Genomic DNA, 13,108 nt, shown 5'->3' with positions numbered 1-13,108 from the left:
TCTGGTAATGAATTAAACATATTCAACACTTTCTGGAAATGATGTGAACATATGTCTAATTCAAGTGGAATTGTCCTTCGATCATGACTCCTATAGTTTTTGCATAATGTATTGATTATTGCTTTGATTGTTCTTATTTTTTTCAAACGAGTGTTTTCCTTAATGAGTTCTCCTTCAAAGGACACTTCTCATCTGGTAAGCAGGAAGGCATTGCTGTTAAAAAGGCTTTCACACAGAAATGGAACAGTTCTTTCTTTTTATGTGAGTAAGGCCCCTCACACCATCCCTCTAAACATCCCTAAATACCCCCCCCCCCCACCACCACTGGCTAAAACATTATCAAATCATGGAAACTTTTGCTCTCTTTTTTGAATAGTAGGTTTTGTTTTGAACGATTCTTCTAAATTCTAAAATAAAGTCAGTGTTCTAGAACTCCACTGATTCAAGTTTCACTGATTTCAGCAGTGATTGTTACATCACCATTAGAATGTTCAGTTACAGTAATTAGTATTTTGCTAACATGTTTATGACCTTAACTGCCCGTCTTAGGCCAAATGAATGGTGTCCAGTTGACATTTTGTTGCACTGGTTGTAGATTACAATGTATTACACATTACACGTGAGAATCTGTGTTCTGTAGGTAGCTGAGGTGGCTGTCTGGTTATGCGGTGTTCGAAGGTGTGCCAGACAACATTGGCTGCTTGCGGACTGAGTCATTAGGTTGTTTTTAATTATAAAGCCATTTAAGGAGCACAGCCCTGCCTATCTGTACTGCGATAACAAATGGCAGCTTCATTCGCCAGGAATGGCTACATTTCTGTCCAAATATTTGTAACCGTTTTGAAGAAAAGGCTTTCAGCTATTTGGTGAAGTATTCATGGAATATGCACCTAGGAGACAAGAAGTGAAAGTTCTTCCATAACACAGGTGTAGTTTTTTAAATAAGTAGTATTATAGTTGTATTAATGTGTGCGTGCATGTGTTTAGTGCCTTGTGATCAACTTATTGCCTGTGTGGTAACGGTTCTCTTTACCAAGGCAAGTCCTCTCTTCTGCATTGGCCTCATGCTTCATTAGTTACTGCCACATTGGAGAGAAAGAGAGAGTGACAGAGAGAGTGAGGGAGACACCGTTGGCAAGAGAGGGGGTGAGAGAGAGAAAGAGAGAGTGACAGAGAGAGCGCAGGAGAGATTGTTAGCATGAGAGAGGGAGAGAGAGATGGAGAGAGAAAGAGAGTGACAGAGAGAGTGCAGGAGAGATTGTTAGCACGTGAGAGAGAGAGAGAGAGAGAGAAAGAAGGAGGGGGTCGGGGGGTTGGTGGTGGGGGGGGGGTCTTTGAGACACAGCCCCACTGTGTGTGGAGTGATTGAACAGAAACTTTGAAAGGGCAGGAAAGGAATAAGAGAAACAAACTTTGCCTTGCTTTGTGTGTTTGCCTTCTGGCACCACAATCGCCTATAAGGCCTCATTCCAGGCGCCATTTTGACGGGCCGTTAACGTACACAGTGTACACCACAGCGCATTACTGCTGCCCGTTCTGTGGTCCTGTTCGAGCTCAGTGTCACCACACCGGTTAGTTCCCTGCAGTCTGACTCATTTTTCGGACTACAGGGGGCCCTCGACGTTCCCGTCGACTGGATGGAGAGCGCATCGGAACGGCGTGAGCGAACCAGAGAGAGCGAACGCTTTGACTTTCACGCCAAAATCGCGGCTTTGCTCTTCTGCGCCGCGTCGTTGGCGTTCGCCGCGCCGCGAGATCGATGGAGTCGGGGGAATTAATGGGCTCGGCTGCGCTCCGAGTTTAATAAATATGCAGGGTCACACGCCGCGTCAAGATGTTGGGGGTAATGCGTGTTAGTGTGTGTGTGTGTGTGTGTGTGTGTGCGTGTGTGTGTGTGTGTGTGTGTGTGTGTACTCGCTTGGCAACTCTACGCCACTTGAGTTCTGAAGCGCTGGATACGGACACCGAGGTCCGCTAATGAGAGATGTGGCATACGGGCCGAATTTAGTTTTATTGAGGAACGATTGCGATCGATGCGGATGGAGATTAAGACGTGCGCGCTGAGATCGTGGCTGTTGACGAAGGGGAGTCTCGCCACAGGAATTACTCTGCAGCCCTTCGGAGTAGCAATTATATTATATTATAAGAAATCCGAAAAGGGCATGGACACGCCGGCGGACGCAGGAAGGAATTTTTTTTGACGCCCACATCTTGGACACGGTTCCAGATGTAAATAAAGGCCGTTAAAACGAAACAACTAAACAAACCTAAAAATACTCTACCGGGAAGAGGGGGGGGGGGGGGGACTTGGGGGGTGGTCGAGGGGTTTCCCTGAGGCAGGGGGTCTGGGGGGTAATTGATTGTCCAGTGCCACAGTGTTTTTCCCGCTCCTCTGCGGTCCTCCCGTACCTGCGTCACCCAAACATCCTGCTCCTCATTGTCTCTTCCAGGTGCCCAGTTTCCCCTCCTTTTGTCAAAACGATCGCCAGGTTTGTCTTGCGCGTCCGCACCGCGATGGATCTGAAGAAAAGGAAAGGAACAGTCATACCCAATCAGAAGGGGGAAGTGCGTTAATTTACGGGGGGAGGGGGGGGGGTTATTATAAATACTCTGCTTTCCTCTCAACGTTATTCATCTGGAATTCAATTGTCCCCAAAAAGAATACCAAAAAATATCCTAAAGACGATTTCCCATTTTTAGTGAGGTCTACGCCCTTGGACTAGCTGCTATAGGATACTTTTAAATCGTGTCCAACAATGGAAGAATTTACCTTGAGTGACTCTGGGAAGCGGTTCAGCTCTGTCTCTCTCCCTCCAGCCGGCTCCATCGCCAGGGGATTCCAGCGAAAGCCACGCCGGCCGGATGATGTCACAGGCTTCAGCGCCTCCACATCTCTCACAGAATCTGAAAGGGGGGGTGGGGGGGGGGGGGGGGGGGGGGGGAGACTCGGGTGCCAAAAGGAGTCGAATGCGCTAAAGCCTCCCCCCCCCCCCCCCCCCCCCGGCTGCACGTCTTCTTCTTCTGTGGTGTTTATGTGTGTGTGTGTGAGGCTCTGCGCTTGCCAGGATTCCTGTGAGCCTAACGCACCAGGGCCCCCTTTCTTCTCCTCCCCACACACTCTCCCTCTCTCTTTTATTCTTTTCCACTCTTCCGCTCTGTTTTTTCTCTTTAGACTTTTTTTTGTGTGTCTTTTTTGTCTATTGTGCTCTACTCCCCCCCGGTTTGTGGATGTGGTTTTGGGTGGGTGGGGGGGGGTCACCGATGTGTGCAGAGGTCCAGCTGTGACGGTGTGTGTGTGGGTGCATGCTTGTGTGTTTGTGTGTCCGTGAGTATATGTGTGTGTGCATGCCATATGCATCTGTGTGTAATGGGTGTATGTGCACATGTGCCTGCGCGAGTGTGTTTGTGTGTGCCTGTGCATGAGTGTGTGCCTTTGAGTGTGTGTATGTGTGTGTGTGCCTTTTAGTGTGTGTATATGTGTGTGTGTGTGTGTGTGTGCATGTGCGTCTGTGTGTACGTGTGTGTGTGTGTGTATATATGTGTGTGTGTGCCTTTTAGTGTGTGTATATGTGTGTGTGTGCCTTTTAGTGTGTGTGTGCATATGTATGTGTTTGTGTGCATGTGTGTCTGTGTGTACATGTGTATATGTGTGTGTGTGTGTGCATACGTATGTGCGTGTGTGTGTGTGTGTGTGTGTGCATATGTGCGTGTGTGTGTGTGTATATGTGTGTGTGTGTTTGTGTGTCTACACTGTGTTAGAGCTGTGTTAGAGGGTGGAGAGTGCAGCTGTAAGACAGTGGGGAATAGGATTGCGAGAATGTGATCATTGAGTGAAGGGAGGAATGAGATGTTAGCACAGCTGTAGCGAACCGGAGCCAAAATCAGCCTGAGAACACAGCTGAGGCAGACTGGGAAGGTGCAGAGATGCAGGTCAGAAAACGCTGAGCTTCTAAGTTTATTTCACCACTACACACACACACACACATGCACACTCACTCATACACACACACACACACACACACACACATACACACGCCTGCACACACACACACACACACTCACTCATACACACACACGCACACACATGCACACTCACTCACACACACACACGTGTATACACATATACGCACACACACACACATGCACACGCACACATGCACACACACACACACAGACACAAAATACACACACGCACACGCACATGCACTCTCTACAGTGTTCTTACTGGCAGCACAATGACATCATATATCAGCAGCAGATATGAAAAATGAAATACCTGTTTTCATGTGTCCCTCTCACTGCCATTTACTCCCTTTCTTCTCCTCCATTTTTCAGTGCCTCGGGCTCTACTGGGCTCCACACTTACATTCGTCAGGTTTCTCCCCTTTCACCCAGTCAAGAGCAAGAGAGAAAAACAGGGGAAAGATGGGGTGGGGGTGGGGGGGGGGGGGGAGAGAGAGTGGAGGAGGTGAAATGAAGAAAATGGCTGTCAGTCAGTCAGTCAGGTCCCTGTGGCAAAGCTCACCTTCATCAGCCTCTTTTTCCCGCCCATTTCACTGTCCTGCTGTCAATCATCATTTCACTCTCCCGCGGCCCAGCACGTCGCTCAGCGCCACACGGCTCATCGCTCACGTTCAGAAAAGGCGGAGCTCTCTACCCTGAGGGGGAGCCCGGGAAGAACGAGCCGAAAACGTGCTGCCCGTGATCCTTCCTCTCGATTTTCTCAGCTGCGCTACCCCCCCCCCCCGCCACCCCCATTCCCCCCAACCCGCCAACCCCCAGGTCTGCGCATAAATACTTACAGAGAACAGTTTTTTTTTTTTTTAATAGTGATTTATAGTGACTTTGATAGTGACTTTCTCTTGAGTGATTTAGCGGAGTCGTTCAAATCACCCACACCCACCCAACCCCCCCCCCCCCACCACCACCACCCCCCTACCCCCACCTACCCCCCGCCCATCAGCCGTCAGGAAATATGAGCTCCTCAGGTAGCTCCAAGGTATTGTTCCGCTTGATTTGCACTGCTCTGCTACCGTAGGCTAACGGGTAAGGGGGTGGGGGGTTACCTGGCACACACACACACACACACACAGACATGCACACACACACACACACACACACACACACAGACAGACAGACATGCACACACACACACACATACACACACACACACATACACACACACACATACATACATACATACATACACACACACACACACACCTGTCCGCTGCATTTTAGCCCTGCCGCCGCTAACCAGCGGCTAGCCAATCATTTGTGTCGCTCTGCTTATGATTTACAGAGGAGTGAACCCCCCCCCCTCCCCCCCCCCCCCAGAATCTTTGGAGTTGCGGTGGAGTTTTTTTTTATTTTTATTTTTTTAACTGCTTTAATCGTAGAGAAGACTCCAGGGATCCTCTTAGCGGCTCAGACGGTTTAAAAAGATTGAAAGCGTGCGTCGCTGCGAGCGCAGTCTGGGCTGTGTTATAACAGGATATAAAAGCCTGGGGAATGGTATTTGCATAGCATGACGACGAGTCAGGCCCTCACAGGTAGCTGGCTGTTGCTGTCGGAGATGAACATGCCTGCCCCCAATCAGCTGGAGCTCTCAGGCAGTAATGCGTGTGCCGTGTACAGTGTAAAATAGCCTGCCACTCCCGTCATGGTAATGTATATGAATGCTTTTGAGAACAAAATTACACACACACACACATATATACATATATATATATTGCTTTTCCAATATGTCATGTAACTTATCTTGTAGCACGTAGCCTATGTATAATTCATATACATTTCATTTGAAAAAAATTATGTTAAATATATATTCTATTTATATCTTATATATATATATATATGTGGCATAGGGTTACATGTCATATTGTGCATATGTGTTTGGGTGTGTTAAAAAGTTACTTACCCTTTTACTGCTCCTCACACCTGATAAGCTTTTGGATAAATTACTTGGATATATGAGTGTATGAGTACAGAAGTGTGGGTATTATTGTATCGAGATAAAAAGAAAACCTGCGAGGGAGAAATTGAATTTTTTTAATCTTTTGATACGGAGATACTGAAGAGCACAGGAAGACAAAAAAATCTGAAACTGGAGTGTGAGGACTGAAAGACAGTGAAATTAGGTGGGATATCTTGTCTCAGTGGCTGAATTATGCTGAATCAGATGCTACTGGCCAAACCGCTTACTACATAATGCTGAAATATTCTGGAATATTCCACAGACTATACTGCAAGCTTGAACCTGTATCACTTTCTGTCTGTCCTTCCACCTCTCTGTCTGTTTTGTCTGCATGTGGGGTCCGTGCACGTGTGTCAGGTGTGTCACTGTACACGTGTGCAATTAATTCATTCATTGATGAATGGATGAGGGCAGTTCTTTAACATGAATCACATCTGTGTACACAGGTGTAGTTTTCATTTCAACATTAGGGGAAACACGCTGCTGGATCCTCCTAGTGTTGCACAGTTGAAACGTTAAGTCTCACGAGCGTACTAGAGCAGCTAGTCTTGCAACTAATTCATACACAAATATTGGGGGGTGATATGTCCCCCCCTGTCTCCCCCAAAACCTACGTGCATGTTGATGATTATGAAAAGCAGCACATAACCGCACTCCATGTAACCCTCAAACAGACTATATTTGTCTCCCTCTGTTGGCTGATTGTGGTAGTACGACCAAACCAAAGCCAGGGCCAAAGCCATTTCTTATCTTAAATGGTATAATTCTGTTAAATCTGGCACATGTAAATATAATTTAAAGCATATTTTACAATACACAACTCGAAATACACAACAAAGAGGTGGAGGAGGGGGTTAAGAAAAATGAAGAAAAAAAGAGGGATGGAAGGAAGAGCACAATTTAAAAGAAAGACAGGAGAGAAAGAATTTTACTGGTGACAGTAAGCACGTCGCTTTCGATAGAAACGTCTGCCAAATTGTAATTTAATGTGAGGGACCATCAGAGCAGGGAGGTACACGATTAAGGCACTGATTAAAAGTCTTTTGAAAATTTCAATGTGGAACGAACTCATGGGAAGCGAGTGGGAGTGGAACACACAGGGGAAGTTCAGTCATGTGTGTGCTAACAACAAAGCCTAAGATCCTGGAAAAGAACAGGAAAGAGCAGGGATCACGAGTTGCTAGGAATCACAAAGTCCATAGTCTTTAAAAAAAAAAAAAAAAAAGCAAAAAATAAGTAGTCACTTATATTCTTTTCCACATCCAAAAGGTGAGGAACAGACATACAAAGAGAGAGAGAGAGACAGAGACAGAGACAGACAAAGAGAGAGAGAGAGAGAGACAGACAGAGAGTGAGAGAGACAGAGAGAGACGGAGAGAGAGAGAACATGAGCGCATTAGTGCCACAATGTCCGCAGGAATCACAAGTTGCCCGGAATCACAAATTCTTTAGTATTCAAAAAGCAAAACGAAGTAGACGTTTTTTTTTATCCTTTTCCACATCCAAAAGGTGAGGAACAGGCAGACAAAGAGAGAGAGACAGAGACAGACAGAAAGTGAGAGAGAGAGAGAGAGACAGAGAGAGAGAGAACATGAGCGCATTAGTGCCACAATGTCCGCAGGAATCACAAGTTGCCCGGAATCACAAATTCTTTAGTATTCAAAAAGCAAAACGAAGTAGACATTTTTTAAAATCCTTTTCCACATCCAAAAGGTGAGGAACAGGCAGACAAAGAGAGAGAGAGAGAGAGAGGGAGAGAGAGAGAGAGAACATGAGCGCATTAGTGCCACAATGTCCGTAATTTTCTGAGACGGAAAATTGGGCTGCTGGAATTGCCCAGTGAGCCAAATGGACGGTGAACAGCAGCAAAGAGCAGAATCACGGGAGCAGCCTGGCCACCGCTGAGCCCTGAAGAGCCGTTAAAAGCCGTTAAAAGCGGGCGGGGCAGACGGAGATGGAGTCAGAAATGTGAAGGACTGAGTGTATTGTTATATATTTTCATCTCTGCCATCTCCCCATCTCTCTCTCTCTTTCTATGTCTATCTCTCTCTCCCTTCCTCTCTTTCTCTTGGCTTTTTATTATCTCTCTCTCTCTCTCATTTAAAAAACATTTCAAAGGAAAACTGGGGTTTTGTCTGGGTGAATGGGTGATGTATGGGTATGACAGTTACCCCAGCACTGTGAATCCAACATAAAATAAAATAATAAAAGAAGAAACAGGTACTGATATATGCCAGTGCTGTTGTGTCCCAGGGAGACGTTCGGGCCGCTGGGAAATTGCCTGCCTCGAGACATTCTCCGCTCCGAGCGTTCTCGCAATATGCTCTCAATTAATTTTCTCGATGAAGACCTGAATTGCGGTAGAGTGTGTGTGTGTGTGCGTGGCTGTATGCGCGCGTGCCACAGAATTCTGAGTGAGTGGTCCTTGTATTGGTGCAGAAGCGCGCACGTGCGGTTTCCGCCATTCCGAATGCGCAGCTGTGCTTTATTGAGGGGAAAACCGGCTTAATGCGCCACAGGCTCACGGTTAGGTAAATATACAAAGCTGGGGGGGAGGTTTGGGGGGGTGGAGCTGGTTCTTCGGAGGAGGTAAAGTCGAGGAAGTCACTGCGAAGTAAACAGGACTTCAGGTTGAGGATTCTTTATTATTTTGCCAAATCAATCCCCATGCAACATAACTTAAAAAATGCCTTGTACAGAGCCCATAAATAAACTTCACCCCCATGACCCCCCCCCCCAAACCATGTACCTTCCTCGTCTGTCTGCAGGTCAATTATTTCAACCTGTCTCTCTCCCTAGCTCCCCATCCTTTTCTTTCTCTTCCATTTCTTTTCTCCGCTCAATTTACTCTCCATTTACGCTCTCATTCTTTTCCCCGGGCCTCCTGTCTGTAAATCTGCCACTGTGTGTACAGCAGGGCTGTCCAAACCCTGCTCCTGGAGATCTACCGTCCAGCCCTAACAAAGCACTCCTCATTCAACAGATAGAGATCTCCTTGAGCTGCTAATTAGTAGAGTCGGGTGTGCCAAATTAAAGTTGAGATGATAACCTGCAGGACAGTAGATCTCCAGGAGCAGGGCTGGACAGCCCCGAGCAGACAGAAGAGCAGAAACTGCTCAGTGCCATTCTACAGTAGAAGCAAACAGATGCAAGGCATTTATATGAATTATTTTCACTCAGCATTCAGATTCGGCCATTGAAACGAGGCTGTGGGGATTCTTTGAGCAATCAATGATCTAAATCAAGCAGAGACTGTACATGCAGGGACATAACAAAAATGTGTCGGAAGGTAGATCTCCAGGAACAGGGTTGGGCAGCCCTGCTCTAGTTGTTGAATGACGTGTGCTTCGGTAGGGTTGGAGTGAAAACCAGCAGGACCATAGACCTCTAGGAACAGGGTTGGGCAGCCCTGATCTTGCTGTCGAATGAGGTGTAGCTTTGTTAGGGTTGGGGGTGAAAACCTACTGGATGGTAGACCTGCAGGAACAGAGTTGGGCAGCCCTGGTCTTACAGCAAAGCATCTGAGCAAGAAATGATGAGGTAGCTGACAGACAGGAGGTGCACACATGCAGTCTGCAGACTTGCATAGTCACGCACCCATATAGAGACATGCACTCTGGCATGAGCTACGCTTGGTGGAAATCCTTATAAGGAGAGGGATTTCTCTAAACTGGATTTTAAAAACCTAATCAATTTCAACAGTATTGTTTGCTGGCTCTAGAGCTTAACTAAACATATCATTACATGACATTACAGGCATTTAGCAGACGCTCTTATCCAGAGCGACTTACACTACTTTTTTTTTTTACATAGCGTTTACATTGCATCCATTTATACAGCTGGATATATACTGAAGCAATTCTGGTTAAGTACCTTGCTCAAGGGTACAACGGCAGTGTCCTATCCAGGAATCGAACCTTTGACCTTTCTTTTTGGTTACAAGCCCAGTTCCTTACCCACTGTGCTACACTGCAGCCCATATCAAATGAGTTATAAGGCAGAAAATTGGTTTCACATCTTTGAAGGCAATTAGAGAAAACTATGCACGGATGCCAATTTCACAAATATAATTAGCTACCTCACATGACCATGCATACTCTCAGTTAATTAAGCCATATCATTAAATTCATTTAAAAAATACTGTACACCAGTAAGTACACTTGGAGTTGTCAGTCAATGTACTGTGATTTTTTTAGCTTGAAGCTTTTTAATTAAATTGAACTAAATGAAGCTTGTCATTTAATTGCTTTGAACGTGAGCCACGGTTTCTTACAAGTCTGTGTGCGTTGACAGTGACTTTTCAGGAAGCCAACAGGTCTTGTTATGATTTCTCATAAGAACGTAATACTCATGTTCTTCAACTTCAACTTTCAGCTTTATTGTCCCTGAGAAATTTACAGTACGGATAACAATACAACATAACAACACATAAAACAATCTCTAATAAAAGACCTCACAAAAAACAAATACCAAAGGCTAAAACAAATCATCAAGACTGAATGGAATCATTCCTACCAACGTACATTTTCAAGTGTTATATACAAAGCGCCAGCGTCAAGAATAATTAGTTTGTTATCATGTCAAGTGATTCAGTTTGTTTACGGCCACAGGAACCAGAGTCTCTGGCTGGCCTCGTTTTTGGTTGGGCCGTCCTAAATCAACGGGCAGACGGAAGAAGCTCAAGTTTCTTACGGAGTGGCTGGTCAGAGCAGTCCAGGACAGAGTCGGCCTCTTGGGTGGCCTGCCTAAGACATGTATCCCAGAGTTCTGCCTGCTCCACCCCCCAATAACTTTACTGGCCACTCTGACCAGTGTTTTTGTTTTATTTCCCAAATGAAAAAGGGAAAATCACAGTTGTATGCCTACCTTAATCACTTTGCACCCCTTCTGTCAGTTTGGGAGATGATTATGGATTATCCCTTTTGAAGGCAAACTGTCAGCTACTGCTTTTTTTGGACACTTTTTTTTGGATTCGGCTCCACACATGGGTAACATCCGAGCACTGAGGAGAGGTACTTTAGCTGGGAAAGTCACAGGAGAGCCCCCTCATAGCTGTTTAAAGCACGTCCACACTTGCTCCACCCACCCCCGTTGCTTCCCACTCTCACCTCCCCCCCCCCCCCCCCCCCCCCCACCGCCCCACCCCAACGCCCCCGCCACGTATCACCTCAATTTGGACTGGCGAATCGTACAATTATTTTTTTAATCCAGGGACCCCTCCCAGGCTCAAAGGCATCTAGGGGACCATCATAGGTCATAAAGGTTTCAATGGAGAAAAAAAAAGCGTTTGTATTTTGAAATATTTTCCCAAATCTATATAGAGTCATTGCAAATCAAGTCTGGCCAGAGACCCCCAAAAGTACCTTCAAAACCCCCCCAGGGGTCCACGAAACCTTCTATTGAAAACCCAGGGTTTATAGCCGCTCTCAAGCTGTAATGCATGGTGAGGTAAGTTTATTTATATAGCACCTTTCAAACACAGTGGCAATTCAAAGTGCTTCACGCAGGCATAAACGACAACAAAATTGCAGTTAAAAACATAAAAACACAACAATTACATAAAATGAGAGAGAAAAAAAGGAAAGGAACGAGGACATAAAGGAAGAAAAGAATAAAAAGATGAAGGCTAAAAGCAATAAAAAAAGCTATTATAACTGAAACTTCAAAATTACTACGAGAAGTTCATTCATTTTAAAATGTGACCAGACAAATTCACAATCTGTCTACAGCAAATTTGTAATTTGCTGGTGATATTGCCATATTGCATTTATCCTTCCGTGAAGGATCAGTTCTAGTGCCGTACAGGATGCCGCGATACGAGTTATATTTAGACCACCAATCAAAATGATTCTACAGACCACCAAATCAGAACAATACGAAGATCGAGCTCTACAGACCATCATGCTAACCAGCTCTTGTCCTTGTTACATTACAGGCATTTAGCAGACGTTCTTATACAGAGCAATTTACACAACTTTCTACATAGCATTTACATTGCATCCATTTATACAGCTGGATTTATACTGAAGCAATGCAGGTTAAGTACCTTGCTCATGGCTACAACCACCTTCAGGTTGCCTTTCAATACGAGTTCAGTCAAACAAGAATTACCTCGAGTCTGCTCTCCCTCATCCTAATCCGTTTCAGATTAAGGGAATAATCTCCACAGCCGATGTGGAAGCTTGCATTCTCCTCCAAAGTGCTTGATGATGTCACCTGCTGCTTCTTTCACATTGTAGCCCGGAAGGCAAGTGTGCACAGACATGAGCTGGAGGAAGACAAGCAGGCTGCAGGCACACGGCTGACCAGCAGATGGTGCTAGAGTGTAGCAAGACAAAAAGTCATTTTAAACCTCCCTGACCCAGGACGATGCTACCACCAGTAATAAGTCATCTTCTGAGGGTACCGGCCATGATGTGCCCTGGTGCAATCTGGTTTGGGGTTCAGCGCCGGATCGTGAGGCACATCCATGCGCTAGAGCAGTGCCTTAACTGGATGAGTCACCAGCAGCCCCAGCACTTCCTGTTTCTGACAGGTTGCATGCTGGGGAGCTCCGTCATATCGTGCCGCACTGCACATCTTATTTTAATAACCTGTGTGTGTGTGTGCGTGTGCGTGTGCGTGTGCGTGTGTGTGCATGTGGGAATGTGTATTTGCGTGTGTGTGCCTGTGTGTGTGCGTCCGTGAATGTGTATTTGTGTGTGTGTGTATGTGTGTGTGCGTGTGTGTGTGTGTGCATAGGTGCGTGTGTATTTGTGTGTGTGTATGTGTGCGCATGAGTGTGTGTGTGTGTGTACGTGTGAATGTGTGTTTGTGTGTGTATGTGTGCGCATGTGTGTGTGTGTACGTGTGAATGTGTGTTTGTGTGTGTGTGCATGTGTGAATGTGTATTTGTGTGTGTGTGTGTGTGCATGTGTGAATGTGTATTTGTGTGTGTGTGTGCGTGTATGTATGTGTGTGTGCATGCGTGAATGTGTAATTGTGTGTGTGTGTGTGCGTGCGCAGGCGCATTTGCTGACACAAGGCTAGCCAATGGAAGATGGGTATTCTCTCTACGCCTGGTTCCTCCCAAGATTTCTTCCCACCAGTTTCTTTTTTTTCTCAGATCTTATTTGTTTCTTTGTTGGGCTC

General features: G+C 45.9%; 1 long non-coding RNA gene across 1 annotated transcript; it reads right to left on the bottom strand.

The window, feature by feature from the left end:
• Window positions 1-2,322: 2,322 nt before the first annotated feature.
• LOC118208613 lies at window positions 2,323-4,611 on the bottom strand. Its single transcript, XR_004761596.1, has 4 exons — window positions 4,526-4,611; window positions 4,277-4,384; window positions 2,771-2,904; window positions 2,323-2,520 (listed from the first exon to the last, which is right to left on the bottom strand). It is a non-coding gene; the product is annotated as an uncharacterized LOC118208613 (long non-coding RNA).
• Between the last annotated feature and the right edge of the window lie 8,497 nt (window positions 4,612-13,108).

This window comes from Anguilla anguilla, chromosome 11 (genome assembly GCF_013347855.1).
Source record: "Anguilla anguilla isolate fAngAng1 chromosome 11, fAngAng1.pri, whole genome shotgun sequence".
Lineage (NCBI taxonomy): Eukaryota > Metazoa > Chordata > Actinopteri > Anguilliformes > Anguillidae > Anguilla > Anguilla anguilla.
This window is presented reverse-complemented; position numbering and strand designations above follow the sequence as displayed.